The 25,736-nt window shown below is 41.5% G+C and overlaps 1 protein-coding gene across 1 annotated transcript in view; it reads left to right on the top strand.

Moving 5' to 3' along the window:
• Nucleotides 1–1,448: 1,448 nt before the first annotated feature.
• LOC130185495 (RNA binding protein fox-1 homolog 3-like) overlaps nucleotides 1,449–25,736 on the top strand; it is a 365,601-nt gene continuing 341,313 nt past the window's right edge. Inside the window, exon 1 of the mRNA XM_056401984.1 lies at nucleotides 1,449–1,924. The gene's annotated coding sequence lies outside the window, so the exon portion shown is untranslated. The remainder of the gene's footprint in view (nucleotides 1,925–25,736) is intronic.

Raw genomic sequence — 25,736 nt, 5'->3', positions numbered from 1 at the left:
ACCAAATGGAATTGACTTAATTCAATTAAGGAGTAAAAATTTTCCTCCCATGAGAGGAGCGAATGTTTGTGTACATTTCTGCCTTTTGCACATCGGCTGTTACTCTGTGTGTCCCTGTGCATGCTCGCACATATATTACACGTGCAATCTGCGAGACGAGCTTCTCATGCATATGAAAACAAAACAAATGAGGGTGTGTCACAGGTTGTGTTCTTGCCGCGGGCCAACCGAGGCCCCAGTGGTGACACTATAGAGGCCTCCGGTAGCACCGGGGTCCCACGACTCCACCTGCGCCCTTGTGCACCGCCCCGAGCTGAGGTGAATGCCAAGGAGTCTCCGAGCCACTCCATCAAGCAGTCCCCCCCCCCTACCCCCACCCCCAGGGGAACACCAGCCAATGAATTACAGATTAGATCATAGTTACAGGATCATAACAGTGATCTAATTGCCAATTTCTCTTTTTAATTGAATTTGGTGGAGTGAAGAGGACGGAGATAGGATTCATGGGATTTTGTGTGGAGTCCGCTGTTGACCGGGCACGACGGTTAATGAGGGGAAAAAATACCAGAGCTTGACATTCGGCAGCAAACTGGGCGTTGACTGTAGAAACGTCAGGCTTAATATCCTCAACAGCACTTCTTGTTCAAACTGAATCTGAAAATCGGAACGTTTAGGGTGTTGGCTCACTCAAATTAATCAAACTGTATTGACAGCATTTTGAAGCCCAGTAGGGATTGCACCCCATTGCTTGCTGGTGGTCTTCAATTGTGTTTTTCTTTTATCTTCTGTTTTTCGACACGTTTCTGCAGGGATTTTGTTGTTTTTATAGAGCAAATGTCTTTAATCTGAGCATTTAGGCTACCGTTCTCTGACCTGGGATGAGCTAATTGCAGCGCGTCTGTCTCCATATGCCCCTCACCCCCCCACCTCCAAAACCCTCCATCCTGTCCGACCATAAATGAGCTCCACAGTGTTGTCTGATTATAGCTTGGTTAAATTAGATGAGATAAGTTAGCCCACATCTCCTCCACAGCCTTGCTTGAGAGCTGACAAGCCCAATACATCTGCCGCGGCTATGGTAATTGAGATGGGGAGGGGAGGGGGGAGGTGGTGGTGGTGGTGGTGGTGGTGGGGGGGTTGTGGTTGGATGTGGAGGAGTGATTTGTGTGTGTACATGGGGGTGTGTGTGTGTGTGTGTGTGTGTGTGTGTGTGTGTGTGTGTAGAGGCGTGTGAATGGGAGGGGGAGCCTCCCTCTGTCTCTTGTTCCTCAGTACCTGTCATTGATGAGGAGCCAAGGAGAAGCTTCAGCTTGAAGCTGTCATCGGCCCTCTGAATCTGTCTGCCTCACTCTATCATCCCTCCCTCCTCTCTCTCTCTCACTCTCTCTCTCTCGCTCTCTCCCTGTGTGTGTGTGTGTGTGTGTGTGATGTGGATGCAGAGTGTGTGAGTCGTGAGGCAGCCAGCGAGCCTGTGCGTTGTGCGCCGTAGGAATCCGCGCGACTGAGTCTTGAGGCGTTTCAATCGGAGACACCGGCAGACCGACTGGGGCGCAGGCAGCCCGCCGCCCTGACACCGCCGAGACTGACGCTCCCTCTCCCGGACTGACAGGCCAATCGCAGGCCACCGCTCGCCCTCCCTCCATCCTCAGCACGCTCTCTCTCTCTCTCTCTCTTTCTCTCTCACTCACACACACACTCCCTCCTCCTCCTCTTCTTTCTCCCTCTCTCACTCTGGTTTTCATTCCTTTGCGTTCAATCCGTGCATTCCCTCCTCCTCCTCCTCCTCCTCCTCCTCCTCCTCCTCCTCCTTCACCACCTCACACCTTTTGGTCAGAAGAGGAAGAGGAAGCCCAGCCCAGGGAGAGACGCTGAGAGGATGAAACTCTGACACGCCGACAGACCACAGGGAAACAAGAGCACAACTGTGAGTACAGCAGTCCTTTCACCTCTCACTTAGGCTTAACGCTGTCACACACACCTCGTCTGTCACACACAAACGCACACGTGTCCGGCACATTTACTTCAAACACACACAGTGACTTGACTCCACACACAGATCCTAAACCGTACTCAGCGTCCACCCTCTGCTCAAGTGTCTTTGTCGTTTGCAGGCAGGCAACATAACAGTCAAACAAGTGCAGGGTTGTGTTGTTAGACAAGTGTAGTGGGTCTCTTTATGTCTCCTGTTTGCATTCAGCTTTGTCCTGTATCCATAGAAGTGAACGAAATGCAAACAAAAACAAACCAGCAAAAGTGTGTTTGATACTTTGTAATGCATTTGTGACATTTGTCCCCACTTTAATGGATTCACTTTTCTGCTTCTTGCCAGCAGCCAGCAGTGCATTTTAAATTTTTTTTTTTTTTTTTATCATTCTTTGTTTGGCTCAGATAAAAAATCACCCCGGCAATATGCAAGGTCAACTGAATAATGTTTCACGCACTCTGCCTCATGTTGTGAGCTTCTTTTGTCTGCGCAGATCTGCAGCTTTTATTGTCAGTACAGGCATGCTGGATCACCACATGAGGGAAGCGTCCCTGTTCTTATCTCCCATCTTGAACGTATAAGCTGCTATAAGCCAATAGTTGCCTGCGGGGTGAAAAAAGGGGGCGTACTTTCTTCTCAACGGCACAAGAATCCCAAGCAATCCCCACTGCTTATTGTTTAGCGCTCAGCCAGGGGAGGTCTGCATGCCGGGCTGATCTGCGCCGTTTGCGCCACACTATTTTTTGATTATGTTCCTGGTTCATCTCTGGCCGAAGCGATTTCCTATTTCCTTCTCCCATTTCGAGAGCGGGGAGTATAATATGATAGTGGCTCACATGCGGGGAAGTGCAGACAGTGGAGCTGTACAGAGGACACAGATTGCATTTCCCCTGGAGAATGCTCTCGCTGTATTAAAGGCACTAGAGGGCTGCTCGGCACTTGTCATCAGCTCCGCTAGTAATGCCGGCGATGGGAGAAAGTAGACGTGGTGTTTACGGCCACTCTCTCATTTAAAGAGCTCCCATTGGCCCTAATGCCACAGCTGCATCACATTGCAACCGTTACAATCCAGGTTATATTACATTGTGAGGCCCAGGATATTGTGCGGCGGGCGCCTCACTTTGCTTTGACAATCTGATGAGCAAATGTAGAAAATGAAAAGGTATATATGTTAAACATCCTGCAGTATATTAGATTTGTTGTTGGACCATAAACTCCTGCAGTGAGAACTACAGTCTTTGCATTTTTATGATGTGATTTAACACTGATCACATGCACCACAGCACTTGTTGTTGCTTAAAACTGGATTCACAATACTCCTCCTTTTAGCAGTTTTTGCTCTTTTCCTTGACATTATTTAGTTTTTCATGTCTTTATTGTTAATTTATGATCCTAATGATTTTCTGGCACGCCGGAGCTGCTGTAGGTGATGTTTTTTTATGTTTTCCATGTTGCTGAATCTAAATGAGGGATTGATTTTCGCTGTTAGAAATGTGAAGTGACACATCAGTGGCTCTCGAGGCCCAACGAGCCTCCGGTTGCCGATGTGTCAGCAAAAGTGAATGAAAAAGCCTGAGACTCACTTCTTCCTCTGTCTGGCCTTGGCAAGTTTACTGAACCTTTGTGGTTTAACACACACACACACACACACACACACAGACAGACACACACACACACACACACAGACAGACACACAATGTTAAATCAAGGTAAACAAGACAATTATCTATCCTTTCCTCCTCTGTAGTTGCCCCCTTTTTTCCCATGCAAGGATTATTGGAAAAGCCTGATTAGTTTAGAGTTAAAAGGCAAACTGATTTAGTTTTCTACATAGGAAAGTGTAGCTTCACTTACCATTCATCACCTATAACCACCATCAAAGCTATGATTTTCGTTGCACAAGAAGATTACAAAAGCTACATCACAAAAAGTAATTTAAACTCTCTCAATTAATGCAACTTTCATTTTGGATTTGCCTGTGGCTTTCATAGAAAATTCATGTAATTTAAATGCAGAAAGCTCGTCTGCTTCTGACTTGGTCACTGACCGTCGATTCAAATTTATCATCCCCCACGTTGTATATTTCATTGTTGAGAAATATATTCAAGGAAAGTTAATAGCCTTTTTATGCTAGGAAACATATTTAATTACACATATCTTTCACTGCAGAGCGTTTAGCCCAGAGGTGCTGTTAATGTAAGTCTGTGATCTTTGCACTTATTAAACCACTTGTGAATGTGAGATAAGTTACTGTCATCCTATAGTTTTTTTTTTTACTATCTGCTCGTGTATCTGCACTTATTGATTAGATGGTTGGTAACCAGTCCCGATCATCAATACAGATCCTTACAAGGCGAGGACCAGATAGTCTTTCCACTCTTCCCGAAGGCTCAATTACACTGCATGCACAAGGAAACGGGGGTGGGGGTGGGGGGGTGTATCAGCTCCTGACAAGGTCAAATTATGTCAGCTTGGACCCATTTTGTTGAGGTATTCAGCCATGTCTGAATGTATAAAGAAAGACATATTCGGAGAGTTGATAAATGTTGTATGCTGGAGCACTTTAAATATTCAGATACTTTGCTGATTAAATTATGGTCTACTGGAAGAGACAGTTTGAGCCTCTCATGGGTGTTGTCATTTATTTTCAGGAAATCTCCACCTGACTTTGGGGTATTGGATGCCAGTAATTGCACATCTTAAATAAATGAGTGGCGGAATTTACTAATTTGCCAACTTGTTACCATTCAAACAATGCTGATTACAATTGCAAACCCATCATATGTTCTCCAGTCTTGACACAAAGGCAGTGCTACTTGTGTTCCAATGTAGAAAAAGTTGATGCTGTAATTGGCGCTTTGTGGGGCTGTTTGCTTTTGCTGGCATCCTTAGACAATGGAATACACAGCCTATTCAAAACTCATGAATACCCCGATTCAGTGATGAAGGACATGTGTAGCAAATATTGAAGATACTTTTTTTTTTTTTCTCCTTCTGTTGGTGGAAAGCCAAAAAGCAGAATTGATTTGTTGAGTGAGCCTGGGAAGGATAGCCTCTCCTCAAAAACCTCTGTGAGAATGATGGTAATTGCAGGGCAAAGTGCTGCTGACAAAATACAGGAGGATTACCATATGACTCCAATTACAAGGCTCTGGAAGGTATACGTATCAACAAAGACATAAGTTTTTATCTCACAAAATAGCTTCTACATTGACAGCATGTTTTAAGGGTCAGTTCACAACATATTTTCTCATTTACCTTTAGTGTTATCTATCCATGCAGATAGTTGTGGTTTTATTTGTCTGGATTTTGAGATATATCTCTCTCCCTCTCTCTCTGGATTTCTGTCACCAAACCAGTACAATGGAGGTAAATGGAATTTTGTCTGTGGCACTCAAAACATTGAAACACAATACAATTAAGGACTCAACGCTGGTTCTTAAAAGATGTTATGTTCTGGTTATTTTTTCTGATTAAGGAATTATTTTCATTATCAATCAATGTACTGATTGTTTTTACAGTTAATCAGTGACTCTTATTGCCTTCAACATGTCTTATTCTGTCGACCAACAGTCCAAAACCCGAATATATTCGATTTACTGCCATAGAAGACTTGGAAAAGTCACATAAGAGTCACATTTTTGTGTTACTTCACAGTCCATTCAAACAATATGATGGCTTATTGGTCTTTTCTATCCAAACTTCTGTAAGACCCAACTGTAACCAAAATGAATGAATCTGAAATAAAAAAAGATAATACAGAGGCAAATGAGGACCAATGAAGTAAATAAAACTAGAGGCTTCCAAAAAAGAGTAAATAAATGAAAATGATACATAAAATACAAAACAGAAAAACCAAACCAATCCATATCTTTTCCATGTTTTCTATTTAAACAATCAGCCAATTACTAGAGGTAGTTACCCTTTCATTTACTGTGAATCAGCTAATCAATTTTTCAACTAATCATTTGAGCTGTCACCGGTGATGTCTCTTGATTGTCCAGACTAACCAGGACTCCTTTTTTTTTTTTCCTGGTTGCTGTTGAGTTCTTGAAATGTCCTTTTTTAAATGCTGTGAGCACCACACATGAAATCCCATTCATCTCAGTGGTTTCGGGGTAGAGAGAGTGTGATAGATATCTTAAAACATGGGCGAATAAACCAAAAGTATTTACTCATATATCACCGGGGGTTAAAAGAAAAATGTGTTTGTGTAAATTACCTTGTTACAGTTGTCCAGTCCTGTAGCTAAATTGCTCAGTGAGCAGAGTTTAGTCCATTTTATTGGAAAGTTTATAGCAGCCCTGCGTGGGCCTCTGCCACTCACTCGCCATTTAATCAGTCTGTACCCCCAGCGTTAACCTTCATTACCTCTCTGTGTCATTTTCTGCAGGGTCACGCAAAGTATCATCAAATATTTATGATATTAATAACTGCCTTTAGGAAGGTAAAAAGAACATAAATAATCTGCTCTGCAAAGCACACGATTAAGAAGTCCATTCCATTTAATGAATGGGTGAAGGGGAAATAAAAGGGCAGTGCTTGAGCAAGAAGGGGCAAGACGCTACAAAACCAGTGACTAAAACTGGTGATGCCCTGAAGTAGGAGCAGCAGACAGCTTTTGTTGTACAGTGGGATATTTCCTCCATAAATTTGTGCATTATCTGGTGTGCGATTGTTCTTCTGAGAGCTAATGCGAGCCTGAGAGAAATCGTTGCCGTGGATGGCTTGAGCATCCACGGTCCCTGGGGGGCCTCCTACATCGACATTCTCCAAATAGACAAACATGCGGACACCCACACACATGCGCACACATATGTACACAGAGCTGTTTAGCATGGAAGCCGATTGAGGCAGGGCCCAGCATTAATTATCTGTTTTTCAGCCGAGGTCTGGTGACAGTGATTAGAGTGAGGGGTTTTTTGGAGAGTGGTGCACACACAGTCTAATGAGGAAAACTGGCCTCTCTATAGAGCTCTCCAGGCACACTTGATCTGCTCTGTGGCTCTGCAAGTGTATGAGTGTGTATGCACAAGTGTGTGGGTGTGACTGTTGCTCCTCCAGGCTTGCTGCTGGGAGAGACACACTCCGAATCTGAGGTTTAGAAGCTGATGTAACAGTTGAGACACTCCCAAAGCAAAAAGGTCTTTTACATAATTGCTGTTTAATTGTGTCGTATTGTGATGATTAATGTTTGGTTTACTGGTCGAGGCCCTTTTGGCTGTGGTGCTCGCTAAAGCTGTAGCTGCTTAAAAATAACGTGATTCTGCGAGCAGACCACATGACAGCATGGAGCAGTCTGCATCCCATGGAGTGTGTTTGGAAAAAGAAGCAAGCTGCTTTCCTTGCGAGAGAATTATAAATGGCTGTGTCCAAACTTTGGCAGCGCTGAGCCAAAAATACTCTGCACAGTAGTGCGGAATAGCAGCGAATCTTGTGTTCATCTCAAAACAAAGGAATGATTTTCTGCACGCTGGGAAAGAATTGATTTGAATGAGGCAGATAGAGAGATTTTAGAATTCAGAGTGAAATGCTCACAAGGTTCAGGATACTTTGACCTAAATTTGCACTGATCCGCTGCAGGGTTTCATATGTAAAACATTGTTTTATCTGAACATGACAGAGTTCAAGCTGAACCAAATGCACTGACAATTTCAGCAGCAGGAGCAGCAGATTGCATGGCTTGAAATAGGAGTTTTCTTTCACCAGAAGCACTGGTCCAGCACACCAACTCTCCAGTATCGTCGACTAAATCACATTTGTGAAAATGCCAATGTTGGTGTGCACCTGACTGATAGATTTCTGCCCGTACGAGGTTGGCTTTAGGCAAAGGCCTACACGTCATTTTCCACACCATTTTGTCCCAAAGTCGATTACTTTGCCTCTGCAGCTATGGCCGCCTCTGAATTGAACCACACATTTAGCTCGCGAGCTGCCAATAAAAGTCAGAGAGCCCAGCTTCCATCAGTGTAATGATATTTCAGCCTCAGTATTAGTTCAGCACTGTTCTCCACAGCAGTTTCTGCTCAATTAAAGATGGTCCATATTTATATACATAGAAAATCAGAACGCTGGCCCGGCCCGTGTGCATTCAGATATGCTGTCGAACGGTTAAATGATGAAGTTTGAAATGGACTTTTTAAGCAGCCAAACGCTCCACACCTTTCGAGTTTGAATAAGGGGAACTGTTCATTTGTAACTGTGAAATTTTCCTTTAACGTTATTGATGTAGATTAACTTTTAAAAAGGTAAGTAAGTGAAATGTGAAATAATTCATCAAGAGTCAGCCATGTAAGAAATGTGATTTTCGCTGGCAGAAAGACCTCATAGACCATTACCCCAAACAGAGGAAGTAGATTAAGGGTGGGGCTTTCTCCTCTCTCCCTCTCTCTCTCTCTCCCCCCCCCTCCCTCCCTCCCTCTCTCTCTCTCTCTCTCTCTCTCTGTAGGCCCAAAAGTATGAATAGCACATTTCCAACTAAATTGCCAGGCAGCAGTGGAGGAAATAAATTTCAGCTAGTGTCAGCCCTCTGCGCTCGTGGTTTGGAACTTCCGTTGTCTTCCCGTCCCCGGCCACTTCGGCTTTATTTAGCGGGAGCTGTCATTTCCCATAAATCCCTAGGAGGAGGCGTCCGTCAGAGCTGCCAGCTCCCCTGTGTGGAGCACCTGTAACAGGGGAGCGAAGTGACAGTTGTGCTGGGATGGTCCCATCAAACGTACAGACACACACACACACAGACACACACAGAGGATTTCTTGCTCTGAGACCTTTGCAAGTTTCTAAACAGAGTAGCAGCTTCAACAGTTGTTGAAGAGTCAATGCATCATAAGAAATTCAATAGATTTTGAGGCTGTGAGTTCATCTAAATATCTTCAGAGGCTTCTATCTACTTCCATAAAGTATAGGCAAGCACAATTTAAATAACATCGTCCTGGTAAATAAACATTAGACTGAGTTTCCTTCTTTTGTTCCCCAATCGCAGTGTTGTGTATTTATGTCTGTGCCCATCAGCCTTGACACTTTAATAAATGACCAGAGTACAAAAAGAAAAAAAGTACAGTGCACGCAAGGTCATGGCATCTGTCAATTGTCATTTGCCATAGACTAATTGTTTTATTATTATATTTATAAATGTCGTTTAAAAATGCCCGTGTGGTGGAAAAAGTGGAGTCCTTCGTTTTCCCTTTTTTTTTTTTTATCTGATTCAGCTGTCAGCACACATGCTCCATCATCTGCGCTCCAGGAAATTAGAAAGGAGAAACGTTTGACAGCACAATTTCACAAAACATCGCCACGGCATCATTTCATTTTCTCTGAACCATTTTTTTTTCATTTATTTATTTCATTATTGTCTTTTGAAAAACAAACACAGCGATAACAGCGGTTCCTTTTCAGGTAATTTATCCTCGTTGCCGTGTTACGCTTTACTCTCGCCTTCCAAAGCTTTAACCCCAGCTGATTAGCCGGTGCACAGGTGGGGATGTCACCTAATCAAAAGAGGAGGGTCAGATGATGTAGGAGATGACTAACATGTATAAAGGGCAGCTTGGTTTACCAGCTGGTGGCTTGATGGCCATTTTGATGCGTAGGAGCTCGTGTTTGTCGGTTGGTCCCGCCGTATGCTTGGCGCGCCAGCTCGAGTTTCTCTGGTTAGTTTTGCCCAAGACGGTCAGAGGTCATCACTCGCCGTGCAGCAGCGGCGGTTATACATCACAAATGTCAGTAGCTGACGGCTGCTTATCTCTCAGGTATCGATTGGAGGACTGCGCTGGGAGGACCAAAGCAGTGCGGCCAATCAATGGGGGCATTTCATTCTCCTTGAACGTCTGCTTTTTGATCGTCACCACTGATTGGTTGGGCTCACTCCGATGCTGAGGGGATTTTTTTTTTTCCTTGCTCTGTGTTATGAAAAGGAGTGGGTGGAGAGTGATGAACACTTTGGTGCTGGCAGCCTGCTGAGCTTCTCGCGGATGTGCATGGCATATGTGCGAGAATCCTGTTGTGTTCCCCCTTCACTGCCAAGAACCCACAGATCTCGCTTAGAGGTTTGATTCAAATTTGCGCTCTAATTTTGGTACACATAATTCCATCACAGAGATATGGAGACCAAAAAGCTTTTCCACTCACAAAGTTTCCCTGGATTACCTCCAGTGTCTCGGCAGCTGAAGTACATGTGTAATCTGTGCAGAAACTGTGAGACATCTTTGTACTCCACATGGTTGTTGGAGATTTCATAGAATTACTGAGCTTTGCTTTGTACATTTGAAGTTACTGAAGCCAAATGTACGCATTATTTGTCTATTTTCAGCGAACTGACAGTTTCAATTTATTTATTTATTTCTTTTCTAACATGCTTAAAAGGGACATGGTGTGTTCCAGGACAGTGGGTCCCAGCCTGAAGGTCTGGAGCAGCCAGGGGTGTCACAAGATAAATCGGAGTGATTGAAAAAGCTATAGAGGTACATGAAAGGTTTTCTGTTTTTTCTGAGACAAATCTCATAGCTCATACACATACAGGCTTTCAAAGGACATAAGCCAATAAAGTTTTTTTAAGGAATCTATTCAAGCCACACAAATAGAGCTTTACGTCTCGTACTGGAATTTGTGAGACTTCTTTTAAACGACATCTTTTCCTTTGAGGGGTAGGAGCCTGTAATAGAAAAAGTAACTGGACCATATTTCCCAAAAACTAGAGGAGTAAACGAGCCAATCATAGCTGCGGCTTTATTACAGAAACTTCCTATCTTAAGTCTTAATATAGGAAGAGTATAAGAGAGGATTTTTCCCAAATTGGTATTACCGAAGCAAATCTTAACCAACTTTAGGAATCCTATTTTATCTCAGATTAGGAAATCCTAAATACTCAATCCAACATCAGTCATCAACTTTTATGTCTGTTACCTAGCAACCGATGCTGCTTTTCTCATCTAGTGTCGTGGAGGTATTTTTGTAACCCAATAGATTTCTCATTGAAACGTGCAAAAAAAAAAATGGCCACTTCACTCTAAAAATCTCCTTTAACATAAACAAAAAGCGCATTTGTCAGTTGCACCACAACTAGGAGAGCCCCATGTCACCGGATCATGACCCGGGGCAGCCTGAATCCACTAAACAAGCGTTTTGTCATCAAGCTGCACCAAGTCGTTAGAGTCTAACATGAGCCTCACAGCGAGTAAGTTCTGTGTGTTGATGTTTTTGCTGGTTGTGTAAAAGCAATAAAAGAGCAGCCATGTGGATGAAGCATGTTACCTAAGCTAAGTGAACAGTTATCCTAAAGTGAGGTCAGTTTATTTTAAGATTTTGGGAAGTTAGGAAGCTGGCGTAATACACTTCTCCTGTTTTAAGTTAAGATAGGATCATTTACTCAGGAACTATTCATATGGAATGGATTTTTTTTCCTAAATTATGTCCCAACCCTAAGTACCATGGTTATCACAGTTAAGGTAAGATCTGCAAGTCAGTTTCTGTAATATGGCCCCTGGTGTCAGACAGAAACACAGCACAGACAGATGAAATACAACTATTTGTGTTGAAATGGTTAATCTGGGTCTGATCTTGGACACCTACTAGTTGTTTGAAGCTCAGTAGTTGTTGATTGAGCGTGTGCTGCAGGTGAAGTATCTTTTGGATATTTTAATAGTTTTTAAGTGAGAAAACTGACTGTAATTCTCGCTTGTAGTTTAACATCAGGGGATGAAAGGTTGATGGAGTTTCTGCCAGTCTGGGTTTGGCATGACTCCTGTTGGTTTTAAGGTTACCTTGAGCAGCGTTCATAATGATCACCATCTTCACAGTGAATATGACTTACAGTATTAAAATTTGTTAATTAATCCTCTGACATTTACAGGACAATAAATCTCAGATGGAGAACGTTATCTTATTTATCCTCCTCTCTGTTTGTGCAAATAACCCAGGAGCCAAGGCTCTTTAACTGTGAGTGAGTGTGAGTGTGTTTTCTCCTGAGCAGCTGCATCTCCTCCATGCTTAGTAACTGTTCAAAGTGAGTTTGAAGCCAGGTCTGTCAGTACCTAGAGGAACTAATAAGCCACTGGTTAATGATAAAGGAATCCATCAACCCACTGCATTTTCAAATCTGAAGAAAAATCTCAATTTCCTTGAAGGTGGACTTACAAATAATGATTATTCTTCGTATGAAACTGCCAGTTCGTGCCATTTGATATGCCCTCTTTCGCTTTTTGTATTCACACAGTACTCCATGTCAAAGTGTATAGATAGCTCATATTGAATTCATAAGCCAGTCATGCAGGCAAACGGAGCACCTTTCTGTGATTCACTTTCAGATGGAAAATGAACAAAGATGGTTATGCCACTCTATTTGTGGTTTTGCTGGATCCAGAGAGATCACTGTTTGCATAATATCTTTCTTATAGGTCTCCTTAACCTTTGCGGAAGGCTTATTGACTCTCACTAACCTTGCAGGGAGCTGCTGGAGGACAGGGGATGACGAGCATGCTCAGTGTATGGAAAAAAAGGCCCATGTGGAGGCTTTTTCCGCCCCCACCCTGCCCTTGCCGAGCGACACCTCTACCAACTCTTTGCATGACCTTCGCCTTCTGATCTCCGTTACCATGGTGAAGCCCACAATGTTGTGAATTCAGGCACAATAGATGTATAATACAGTTGCGCAGTGTGCCTTTGATGTACTTGCAGCAGGTACTGCAAAAGTATGCCGGTTAAGATAGAGGTTAAAAGAGAAAGTGAGATCAAAAATGTGAGGAAATCCCTGCAAATTGTCAATTTGGTGTAAATTGTAGGTTCACTGGTCACATTTCCATGGTCCCTCATGACATACAGGAAGCCTCTCTGGGTGCCCATGCTTCCACAACTCTTAGTATCACCCTCCTCTCACCTCTAGAGGCACTATGTTCGCCCTTTAATAGCTGACTAAACCACTCCACCCTCAGAAGCAGCGTGCAGCAGTTAACTCTTCAGCTGTTTGGTGGAGGATCACGGAACAAAACCCGTCTAAGTGAGTGGAAATACAATTTCCCTACAACCCAATGAGAGAAACAGTAAATATGATATAGAGCATAAAACTGCACATTATCTCCAGATGAAGCTCATGTCTACTGGTCCCTCCGTTAAAATGTCATTTCTTTTTAAATGACATATTTTTATCACCGACTATATATTTTTAAATTGAACCAGTTTGCAAAAAAAGGAAGAAATAAAAAAGCTGAATCCACATATTCATTGTACCTGAACAATTCCTATTGTTGCTCATGCGTGTCCTCGACAGCATTCGGTAAAAGGCACATAACCTTTGCTACACTTCAGAGACCAAGGTTGCACAGGTAACCGAACGGTTTCCCATATTCCTGTGGGGTCCTGTCTGACACGTTTCATTCGTTGCATTGACAATGATATTTAAAGTGAAATTGTAATCCTCCAAAGGGCTAGACATAATTAGCCCTTGCTGATGTGTTTGCTCTCACATAAAACTTAAGCATTTCAGTTTTCTGGCTTAAACCTCCTGTGTGTGACCAAAATTCAGTGGCTATAAAATGTTTTTTTTTTTTTTTACAATGAAACTGCTTCTAAACCTTTTTACTTTCAAACATTACCGTTAGAGTTTTGGTAAGTAATTTATAAATTGTATCCATTACGTCTCATACATCATTCCTTCAGTACATCTATACTGGGTTTTAGGATGTAAGGTACATTTTCCTTTTGGGTGTTAGAACAAAACGGTGAGCAATAGCTGTGTCACTTGTGGAAGTCGTTTCATTCAAGTTTGTGTAATTGGGCTTTACTGTCGGTGAAAAGTCTATTTTTCTTACCATTGAATCCAGTGAAGACTTTGCACAGACCAAAAAAAAAAAGAACAAATCTCATGCCAAGCCATCCATCCAAAAACTCCTCAAGAGATATTGAATAGACCTTGTGAAAGAATTCAAGCCAGGAAAGGTAAAAGCACCAGGATGGTCGGTAACACATCGAACAGAACCTATCGTATTACTGTTGCATGTACACAGTGATTTTCCTCACATTTGATTTTGAATCCAGAGAATGGGTTCTTGATTGTGGTGTTGTAGGAGGAGACTGGGAGGGGTCAAAACAAGACGGAGCTGTCGAAACACTGAGAGCCATCCTTCACGTCTGACTGTAGTGGTTAAAGGGCAGCCAGGCTCTTAAAGAAACCATTAGCATTTAGATTTGAGACGCTCCCCCACAGAGCAGCAGGGAGTGGCTGCGTCATACCTCAGACTTTTATGCCTTGAGTGGGCCCAAGTGGCAGCTCCGTAGCCCTGATCAATCTCTCAATATGCCTAAATTGCTTCGGATGACCTCCTCCCGAAGAGACAGGATTGGCCATACTGATGCTCCTCCAATCAATAGCAGATGCTATCATGCCTCATCAACAATGAAGTGTTTTTAATGGAGGTCAGGGCATGGAAGATCTAATTCATTTTAATTTGTAAATTGTGGCATGACAAAATTCTAATCAGGGCTTTTTGCTATCAGATATGCAGACTTCTGAGGAGCTCACTATGCCTCTTGCTCTTGCTCTTCCTTTTCAACCTCATTTGCATTCATGTCTGTCTGTGAATCCACACAGGACTGGGAAGCATGAATGTATACATGACATATATTAAATATCAGTCAGCATTGAGTATCACTCAGTTTTTAATATGGAGCATTTCTTTTTTTTTTTATTTAAAAGGTATATCAAGACAACTTTTACTGAGAAACACACCCTTGCACGTGTTCCGCCTCATTAACTAAAGATTGAAAAGATGACAAATACGACATGTGCAATTTATTATCTTAATTAATTCACTGTCTTCTGTCAGAGACAGGCAGGGCGGCTCTGTCATCGAGAAACCATTTTTCGGTGGGGATGTTGTTGTACGAAGCCGGCGCTGTGTCGTTTGCCCAGATTAGTGTAAGAGGTGAGCCTTTTCCATCTCCCCTTCCATTTCGGCTAAATTTGTCTCAGCCACAGTAATATGCACCACGGGATCTTTCCCACCCCCCGTGAGCGGAAATACAATTGGAATGGGATGTGGCCGTCCGTTGTGATTGTGTGCAGATGAACCTGTCTGCCCTTGCACCCGGTGCATGAGTGAGGCCATGCAATGGCCATCGTCTGTGAAGGCTTTCGGTGCAGGAGAGAAGAGGGCAGGTCCGGGAGGGTCGGTGTCTCCACATATAGCAGCACACTTGCTGAGCTGTGACGAATGCAATCGGTACAGAGGATCGCCACGCCATTTCAAATGGATTAGGCTTCCTTTCAACTCAGAGGGAAACTGGCAAAAGTGCCCTGTCATTGTTGGTGTAAACAAGGAATAGGTCACTGTCATTACAAAAAAATATTCAAGCCAAGGATACTGCGAGTGCTTTGCACCATCAAAGGACCTTGACCAATTCGAATTGTGAGGCATGCACAGTCGGTTTGGAGGGGCCGGGGCTGAAGCGCTCTTACATTTCAATGTCTGTTGTACCTCCTCCCCGTTGGTTGTAACGCAGAAATCTATGAGTGAATTATGGAGAATAATTACTGATGAGAAGCAAGGGCATAGTGCTGTACAGAAAAGAGAAGCTTCAGAAGCAAGCAGCACCAACCCCCGTCTTCACTCTCGAGTGTCCCCATTGATTTATCAGGACTCTATTTTTAGTTGCACATGGAACAGTAATGGATTCATGGGAATTAACAATGATTCATGCGAAGCTAATATCAGATATTTCAGAGGCTCGATTAATGCTGGAGGAATTCAGTGCGTCAACTCCCCAATTATTCATAATATTTCTTCCACTGCATAAACACAGACACTTCTACCTTATCAGAGAGGCTTGTTAAAGGAGCAGGTGTGTTTGCTTTCTTTTACTGTAAGAATATCTAACGGGCTGCAATTAATAGCATTAACCTTTTCCCTTCCTGGTCTGGCTGATAATGGATAATCAAAACAGCAACTCTAAAACCACATGGTTGAATTACCATTTTACCCCTGGTGATATCAAGCCATTAAGATCATTAGTTTTCTTTGCAGTCTGAGGTTTCTGCTACTAGCCCAATACAGTGGAGGTGAATAGAAATGTGTATGTGGTATTCGAAGCACAACTACTGACTTCTGCGAATAGTAAAAAAAAAAAAAGAAAAGGTTATTTACATATAACCGTATTAGTCCCTAGCATGCTTTGTGCAGCAGCTTATGGATATAAATGTATGCCTTTTTTTAGCTGTACAGCTGATAAGTTGACCTATCAGACTTAACAGCACTTGCATATTTATTTATAACTGTTAACTGTTCCTAGCAAACCTCTATTGCAGTAAACGTTGACAAAAGAGATACATCACACGCTACTGATTGGTTAGGAGAAAAATAACAACCCCTCCCAAACCGAAAATTACCAGTGTGAACGTAGTGGAACAAAGTGACAGTTCAGTCTGATTGATGGTGTAGGTTTATACAACATCATCTGTTTGGTCTGCGGTTGATTGACAGTGGTTGACACTTGGATTCAGTTTGTTGGTTTGCTTTGCACAATCAACGAGCAGTTTGTCTGTGGTGCTACATCCATGATGACTTGTCTGATGTTGTAGTTCTAATACATTTGACTGGTCTCATCTTTTGTATCGTCCTATTGAATCAACTCAACATTGAGGGCCTGACGAGGCAAGACGTTATAGGCTAATAAAACATATAAACGTCTTTGGATCAGTTTAGTAAGTGCGGACCTTTTTTAATGACATTTTAATAAAAAAAAAATCCACAGCAGCATCTCCTAGAAACAATGTCACAGTTGCTCAAACTAATCCACAGATCTTCCCGTGAACATCATTGGTACTACTTTCTAGAGAAGAAATAATCCACACTCTTTTGATTCAGTGTCTTGAATACAGTCGGTGAAGAAGTAATTTCAGTGTCATTACCCCAATGGGTGCGTTAAGAATCAACAGCAGAATTCAGATTGTTGCAAAGAGAGGAAGAGAGTGTTCATACACTGTATTCAAAATTTGATAGTGTGTGTTGGGGTGTGTAATGTAAAATTTATTTGAATATGTGTGTTCAGGCTTGGCTTGGCTTGGCATTCTGCTTTACTCTCTCTAATGCTGTTTGCTGGGTGCGCTGGGGAAGGCGGTGGCAGCCATGATGGCGACTCCTGCCGTTCTCAGGACAGCACAGGTATCACCCCTCCTTCTTGCAGACTCGTATTTTCTAGCATTTCTCCTGCTGCTCGCCTCACTACATTAACCTTACCTCAGACCTCCAGAAAGTATCATGTTGTTGTCAACAGGATCAACGAAGCACAAAAAGCTCCATTAGCTTAGCGTTGAGTTTTTGAAAGGAATTATGAAATGGTTCTTATGAGTTAAGTCTTCCAAGTGAGACTTTTCTTATAACAGCTCCACAGTGTCTGGCAGAGGTCTCCTGTTGAGTAAATATGTTTCCTCTCTGAGATTTGTTGGTAAATATTCTGAATAATAATACTTCACTTGGTGTCCTGTACTATTAGTGTTTAATTCAATCATATGCGATGCTGCCACTTAGCAGCATTTCAAAGTTTTATTTGTCACATAATGTGCCACAATGTACAGTAAGCAAAACAGTGAAATGAGGGTCAGACTCGACAGCAAGGATGACTGTGCACACTGCAAATAAAAAGGGAAAAAAATCCTTTATATCAGGAAATATTGCGATATTATGGAATATTGTGCCAATTTTCAATATTATCAAATATCACTGCTAGCCTGTGTGTGTATGTGTACACAATTTTGTTGTGGTTTTGAATGCATTTTTTTCTTGCATCATTTTCACATATTTCATGGCTGGATGGTTCTTGCAATTCTGCACTTTGTTTAGTCACAAATAGCCAATCTAGGTAACGTTATAATTGGTTTCCATAGCTAACAACAAGCACCATGTTTCCCCACTTCCTCTCTCCTTTCGTGCAGTCTCCAAACATTCATAAAATGGAGTTATACTACAGCTTCAGATAATACTTTCACTCTGAATTGGTTCTCATCCTTCTTGCATCTTTCCATCAGCTTGGTACACATTTGTGTCAACTTGAATTTTTGAGTCATGCTCACTCTAAAGACACCTTGAGGCTGCAGAGTACACACCTCATGAAGATAGCTTAGATCAGTTACAAATAACTGCTGCTCCAGTAGCACTTCAGTCATATATTTCTACATGTAGTTTGGACCTGGTTTACTTCGGAATATACTCATGTAAGTGATGTTGGAATGAGACATACGGTATATGTAACCATATGTATATCCTACGTGCCTCACAAAGTTTAATTGGACAACCTTTATCCTAATTTTAACCCCAACATTTCTCGTCTTATAAAGTTCTTTCAACCTGCAGATCATCCAATTTAATATGTTGCAGTATGTATTGCAGTGTTTTCCTATCAAAACCACAGTGAAAATAAAGAAAAAAAACCTTCTACAAATGCTGTAGAAGACAACAACAAAGCCTACATGTACAGTATGAAAGCCACCTGTGGGTAGAAAGAGACGGTCTGTTCTAGATCCAGTGCTGAGGATATGAGAGGTCAAAAAGTTCACATCTAGGTTACGCAATATGTAGTTGCCTAAGACATACCTCAGACTCAACAGTGATATTTGTGTTAGTCATTGTGCTTCAGTCACTTCATCTGAAGGATAATGAACACAACCAGAGCTGATGAACTGGACCGTGAAACTTCTGAGCTGATTTACGTTTGGCTGATGCTCGCTGTTATCTGCAGCTCGACCCAGAAGTATTTTTGCAGTAAACTGGAGCCGTTGCCAAATCATGGCACTCTGACCTGTTACATAGTCGTCACTCCTCCAAACCTATTCTGTGAATTAATAATCAACACTTGGGGTTGGCAGTGTTGAGTGTATTGAATTGTGAGAGTAAGCCGCTTCAGCACTACACAATATGACATGGCCCTGACTCCCTGTATAGCCCTGCAAAGTATTATTTTGAAAAAGTCAAAAAATGAATGTGAGTTCTACAAAAAAAAAAAAAAAACTCACAAAGCTTTTATTTTGGCAGTGATTTCCATTAAATGAATAACAGCTTTATAATAGAGACTTTATGTGAGAAAAGTCTGAAGTTACTCACAAAGAGAGTCATTGTATGTGAAGCATATTTTCAAAAGATTCATATTATTTTTTTCTTTATTTAAACTGTGCACCATCGTACCTCCAAATTATCTGCATAAGCTGCCGTTCTCCTCCAAATAACTGACAGATACTTCACACAACCCTTTCATATCTGAAATGTTTTTTTTCTTTTTTTCATAACTTCAAAATCTTGGAATTTTCACTCAAATGCTGTCCATGAATGAACCATGAACTGTACTTAAATATTTTAAAAGCAACGAGCACGCCCTGCCATACAATCCTATCCAATATATTTGTATTTACAGCCGAGCTGATATAAGCTTTGATGTTACCAATCAAACAATTTCAAAGCATAAAAAATATATTCAGTTTGGACAAATACTCTTAATGAACTTTAATTTTCGAAAAGCTCGGGAGGGTAGAGTCGAATCGTACCATGCAGTAGTAGAGAGGTGGGGGTCTACCCTGGACAGATTATGGTTGAAACTCAAGATCCCTCGTCACCAATCCACTGTGTTGTTGTAAAACAATCTCTAATCCAACCTAAAGGTTTCACCCCAGAGAAAATGTTTGAAGCCTTGTAACAAACCAATGCTTCTCTCAGGAAGACATATTCAGTTGTGAACTAACATGTAAACAAACATGTCAAAAAGGATGAAGAAGGTTTCTCTGTCTGAAACGAGGAGCTGTGGTTATACACATTAATGAAGCAGGTTGAGGGTTATGTCAGCCCATCAGCTTGTGATGCACCAATATGCCTATTTTGTAGGAGAATATGTGACCGATACGTGGTGTTCTCCCACCCCAATAGCCTAGTGATGAAAAGTGTAAAGTAATACAATTTTGTTGGTCATACCTTGATGACATAAAGTCAATACTGTTTGATCCAGATCAGTCTGATCGCATTGACCTAAGTCTGGTTTTATTGTATCTTTTGTGATTCTACTTTGTGCTGGGTAAATATTCATCTCTTCTGGTAGAGCATCTGTATGTTTCATAAAGGATTTGTAAATGAAAATGCTAGGAAAATCATTATGGAAGTTTTTGTTAACATGCTCCATAAACCCAATGATTAGTTACAAATACTAGTGTAGAGATGGTTCCCTTTTGATCATTTTCAAAATAGTAAAATCAGAGAAGTGTGGTGGCCTCATGCTCTATATCCCTGTTCTGATATGAGTAAAAAAAAAAGTCCTATTTGACTTTGGCTTGTAAAAGTGCTTCAGAATTTGATTATTTTTATGTGAACGACTGCAGAGACTAAATCACTGAAAGGAATTCTTACAGCTTGATGATTTCTTCATGGATATTGCAGCCTTTTCAAGGCAGCCAATACCTGCCTCCAATACCTAGTTTCTGTGATCACAAGATTGTGATTTCCTTTATGAACAGACGGTGCTGTTAATATCTTTTATAATTTCTCATTAAAAGTGTTGGTTCTTTAGCTTGACCATATGTGTAGGAGTGAGTCAGTGAAAGAAAATATATCACCCAAAGCTAAGACTTGCAAAAGTGCTTCAGCACCTGAGAGAACATTAAAATCTCTCCGCCAGTGTCTGGCCATGTAATGTGATATGAAAGATGGGCGGAAAGCGGAGGGGAGTGGAGGCCATCCTCTCATCACCTGGTCACCCAGACCGGCAGACAGAGCGCTGGCCGTCTGTCCACTCGTCTGATTTCCATCCCCTTGGCATGCTGGGTAATAGAGATCAGTAATTGGGTGCTATAAATCCTGGCCGAGGACAAGGTGGGTCAGAACAGGCTGATTACTTAGGCATTACAGTCAATCTAAGCAAGTCCTTGAATTGAAAGATTTGGCGAGGTGGATTCTCATTATCGGGCTCAGTGCATGTATGCATTTGTGTGAAAGAGTAAGGGCCAAGGTCCCCTTCCCATCCCCTGTTGTAGGACGACATTATGCAATGCTCCAATGCCCTCAACCGCACAGACTCGTAAACATCACAACAAATTTATTTTCCTCCTCTCCCACGGTTTTATATGAATGTTTTCAGAATCGCCAGAGAGTGGTCGGATGGCCTGCCTGGAGTTTTAAGACCTCGCCGACCGAACGTCTCCTCAGTGCATTAAAGACCTCTGCCTGGGTGACACATTCACAGCAGGTTCAATGTTAAGACCACGGGAAGGTCTTCGGTTTCAATCTGCAACCAGGACTGTGTCTCTCACCATCTGCCTTCATCATCCCCCGGCTTCAGTTTCACAGAGTGGTGTTTATCTTTAGGAAAAAACAAGCTCTCAAAGTGATTAGCCCCGTCATTTAACATGAAGCAGATTGATGGCTATATGGTGAAATGCACCTTTCTGTTATTTTTCATCTCAGGGCCTATGAGTTTAATCCATTTAAGCTTCTCAGTAAGAAAAAGAGTCTATGGAAGGTGAATTAGAGTGTAAAGCCGATAGTCTTTCTCAGCATTCTCTCCAGCTGAGGGTGTGACTTACTGGATTATGGGAACAGTAGTTTCGGCTCCAACCCCCTTAAATTCTCTGATGTGGCTTTTATATTCCCTCCCTATTTTGATACAGTTTTTTCTGTATCGAGAGCGCATCGACATATTCTGACTGTGAATTTCTTCATCACAAGTTATCCTGCTCCTTTGTGCCATGAGTCCCCCCAAAAAAGTCTTTGATTCACAGTCTTCAAAGTCCTTTGTCTGGGAAAAATAAAATAAAATCAGCACAAGCCCAAAATGTAAAAATCATGTTATGAATAGTAATGTGGCTCGGATCCAAAATATGGTATAAATGAGCAAATGTGATAAATTATCTCAGCATACATTTAGAGAGAGCAAAAAAAAAAAACAGAGAAAAAAAGATATATGACAAATTTATGCTGTGGCATCAGTGCAAACTCCTGCAGTGTGAAGTGTTCCCACTCAGAGAAGCACTCATGCTAGCATCATCCCTCGACTCCTATAACAGCATGCTACTTCACTTAGCAGCCTCCATTTGGGATGCAGCACAAACACTGTTTTAGCGCTTTTATCTTAATGCACTGCAACACTCCGTAGCACTAAAGGCATGATTATTGTACAGAGAGAGGAGCGGCGTGCATTTAAGCAAGACTTATTTAGACAGGAACTTAGCACCAACCGAAACCACTCAAGGGCAGATGGCTTTGTGATTCTCATTGCTCATTTTGTTCATTTAGTTAAATGGACTCTTTGCATATATTTTAATATAACACTAATTCCTTGCATCGTTATCCCAGTTTAAACCATAATGTCCTACTGAGTGTGTTTACTCTTTTGGAGAGCAATTTATCTGCCACATACCAGACTATTGTCACTTTAACCATCTGCTGCCTGGTTTGGCTGTGAAATACTCCTCAAGGAAAAAAAAAAAAAGAAGCATTTGAGGGTTAGAGGGATTATAGTGAGGCTGGGTTGCTTATTTCCATTTCTGTGATGGCAGCGGTGCAGCATATGGCTGCCGTCGGGCTTTGTGGTGAAGCCACGTATGGAGGCGAGCCCCGGCAAAGCCTCGCCACCACACCCATCCGATAGCGTCTCCGGCATCAAGGAGGAAACGTCCGTCACCCTCTCAGCTCCACTCGGACCCCGTTGTGACAGCGAGGCTTGTTCTCACACTTTCAGAGGCCACTGATTTAATAGAGGCACAGTGTCAGCGCTGACCTCATCCACTGATGTCTTCACAGCTAATGCCCCTAACATGTGACATTGACACCCAGCAAGACAAACAGTAAAGGGAGGAGATGGATTGGCAGAAAGACTCATATGTCTCTCCGTGGATGGAGGAAGATGATGGACAGTAGACAGGAAGATGGCAGTGTCAATGGGAAACGACACAAAATCAACCATGCCGTACTTTATTTTCTGACAAGAATCATAGACATGGAATGTTACATCACCTCATGTCATGTCACATCATGTTACTGTAAATTAAATTAGACTCAAACAAGATAAAGATAGTATTTATAGTCTTTGAATTACTTAATTTTGACGTTTGTTTCCATGATTTGAGAAGAAAGGATCCAATGACAGGGCAGGCGTAGATAGAAGTCTACCACAGGCCTCCTCATACTTGACCACACTGTAGTATAATATATGACAGTTAAGCAGAGTTGATGTTGTTGATGTTATATAATTGAACAACAGAACTAGAGGCGAACTAGATGCCGCTGCATCGATACCAAAGCTATCAAAACTGTGACACCTGCGTCACTTTACTGTCAGAGGAATCGCTTTTGATAAGAGGAGCAATACGGATTATTCGTCTTCCATTTCCCGCTAGATTGTGACTATATATACGACCTCCCTGCGGCACATTGGCCATCACCTGGCAATAATCACAGGCCATCATCCCCAAACAGTGACAGTGAAAATGTAACTTAACTTGATAGTTTTTCCTCCATGTCATGGTGGCTAACTTTGCAAGAATGTTTATTTGCTGCACTTATAACAAAGCAGATTTTTTTTCAGACCTTTACATGAGCTCTTAAGAAAGCAAGTGGACCTTGAGTTACAATTTTTTATTATTTTTTTTTACTTTTACTTTTGCTTTTACTTTGATATTTTTTTTTTTTTTTTTTTGTCAGACTACTGTTTTCAAGGTCAAGAATTAACTTTTGTGCTCAATTAATCAGACTTATTGGAGTAAATCAAGAGAAAAAGCATTCACAGCTGCAAACAAAGAGAAAAGAGGAAGGAGAGGTCAAACATATTTTCATACTGAAGGTTGGCCCTCAGAAAGGCAGACAGTGGTCGAAGAGGCAGCATAGACAGAGCCAAGAACTACCGAAATTAGCTGCTTTTGTGACAGGCTGTTCCATTGCTTAACGATTACTGCCTATTATTAAAAAAATGATATCATCTATCTGTATGATAGAGCAGTAATGTGGATTATATGTACTTGTACATGTGTACATAGGAAATTCGAGTGTTTAATTTGAGCATTAAACACATTTCTACACATCAGTGGAGATGCGCCCAAATAGAGAGGATACCCAAAACATAATCAACAATACCATAGCTAGCAAAAAAAAAAAAAGCAGTTATCCAACAGACTGTAACATCATGCTTCAGTAAAACTGCTGTAGCCAAAGCAGTCAGCAGAATACAGCAGCTTGTTGAATTAGGGATGTTTACCAGATTAGGTGAAATTAATCCGCCTTCAAAAAAGTTGCTGGGGAATGCTGAACCTGACTTTTTTCCTCTGAATTGAGCTAAAACTGAAAGAGATTTCTAGACTAAAGACATTAAATGACACAAGGGAAACAAAAAACTTAGTGGAAACTATAATCAGGAAAGTAGAACTGATTTGAAATGTGGAAGTAAAGTAACCTTGATGCGATTCGTCTCCTTGCGACGCTGAGGCTTGTTTTATTATATTTGTGTTGTATTATACTCTGTTCATACATAGCTGAACTCTGCTTAATGGACTAACCCGCCAAACTCACAGCAGCACAAACACAGAGGACCTGCTGTTTTTAAAATGATTGAGCCGTGACTTGTCAGCGAGAATCTACTTTCGCCCTTGAATGCTAATTATGTGACGTTTATGCAAAGTCACGTACGCACTCCCCAAGGATCTTAAGGCTGGATTTCTAAACTCTTAAAACAAATCTTAACATGTTGTCAGCATAACAATGTCAATAAAATGACACTTCACTTTCTGTGTCAGTGAGGTATTTTTCTTTTTTTTTATTCCCCCAATAGGAAAAGCTTCAATAAGATCTCCCCTAGCATTCCCGTATTTAAATCGGTGACACAATTTCTACAATCAGCCTGACAGCTGCCCTAAAACAAATTAAAATGTATGAACTAAAAATGCAAATGCAATCCAACTCATTTCAAAAAGTTATTTTTTTGTTGTTTAAATGTTTGCTGGAATCATTGTTCATGCTGTTTAGGGCAAACCCAGAGGCATATTGTATTAATATTTAAAACTCCATTTTTATTGGCGAGTTTCTGTCATAAAAGTTTCATAAAAGTTTGAATCAATGTCTATACAGAGTTAAGTGTCTGACTTTTGTATTAGTTGGTAATTGCCGGAGACATTTTTCTTTTCTTTTGAAGGTCTGTAACTTGCTAATTTAGTGAAATGAGGTGGAAAGTCTTGTATATGCTTTGGTTGATACGTTTGAAAACTCTTGATATGCAAATACTTGATGTGTCTTATATAATCATCATTTTCACATTTGAGACTTACGCTTTGATTCTTACAGTTCCTGACCTTTTTTCATTGCGCGCAGTTAAATATTGATAATGTTGTTGTGACCGACAACATTGTGTGGGGGGGGGGGGGGGGGGGGTTTGTCTCATATACATTTAATGTACTGCTGGAATGGAGGAAGTGGATGATTATTGACTGGTTACTTGTGCACTGATGACCTACTTCAGTTTAAAATCAACTGTTGTTGTTGTTGTGAAAGTGACAGGGAGCAAAAATGCAGCACAGGCAGTGTGTGCCAAGTTCAGGGTAATTACCGCAGCCCTTAATAGCCAATAACATTATTTAATCATTATTCACCCTAATTTTGATGAATCACATGATTTCGTAGCGGCCCAATTTTGGTCAAGGGTTAGAGACCACTGAATTATTACATGCCAGAAACAAGCTATAGCTTCTGGCAATTAAGACTACAACACATCCGAAAAGAATAGGTCTATAATCATTTAGAATTGATCA

The sequence above is a fragment of the Seriola aureovittata genome, chromosome 17 (assembly GCF_021018895.1).
Source record: "Seriola aureovittata isolate HTS-2021-v1 ecotype China chromosome 17, ASM2101889v1, whole genome shotgun sequence".
Classification (NCBI taxonomy): Eukaryota; Metazoa; Chordata; class Actinopteri; order Carangiformes; family Carangidae; genus Seriola; species Seriola aureovittata.
This window is presented reverse-complemented; position numbering and strand designations above follow the sequence as displayed.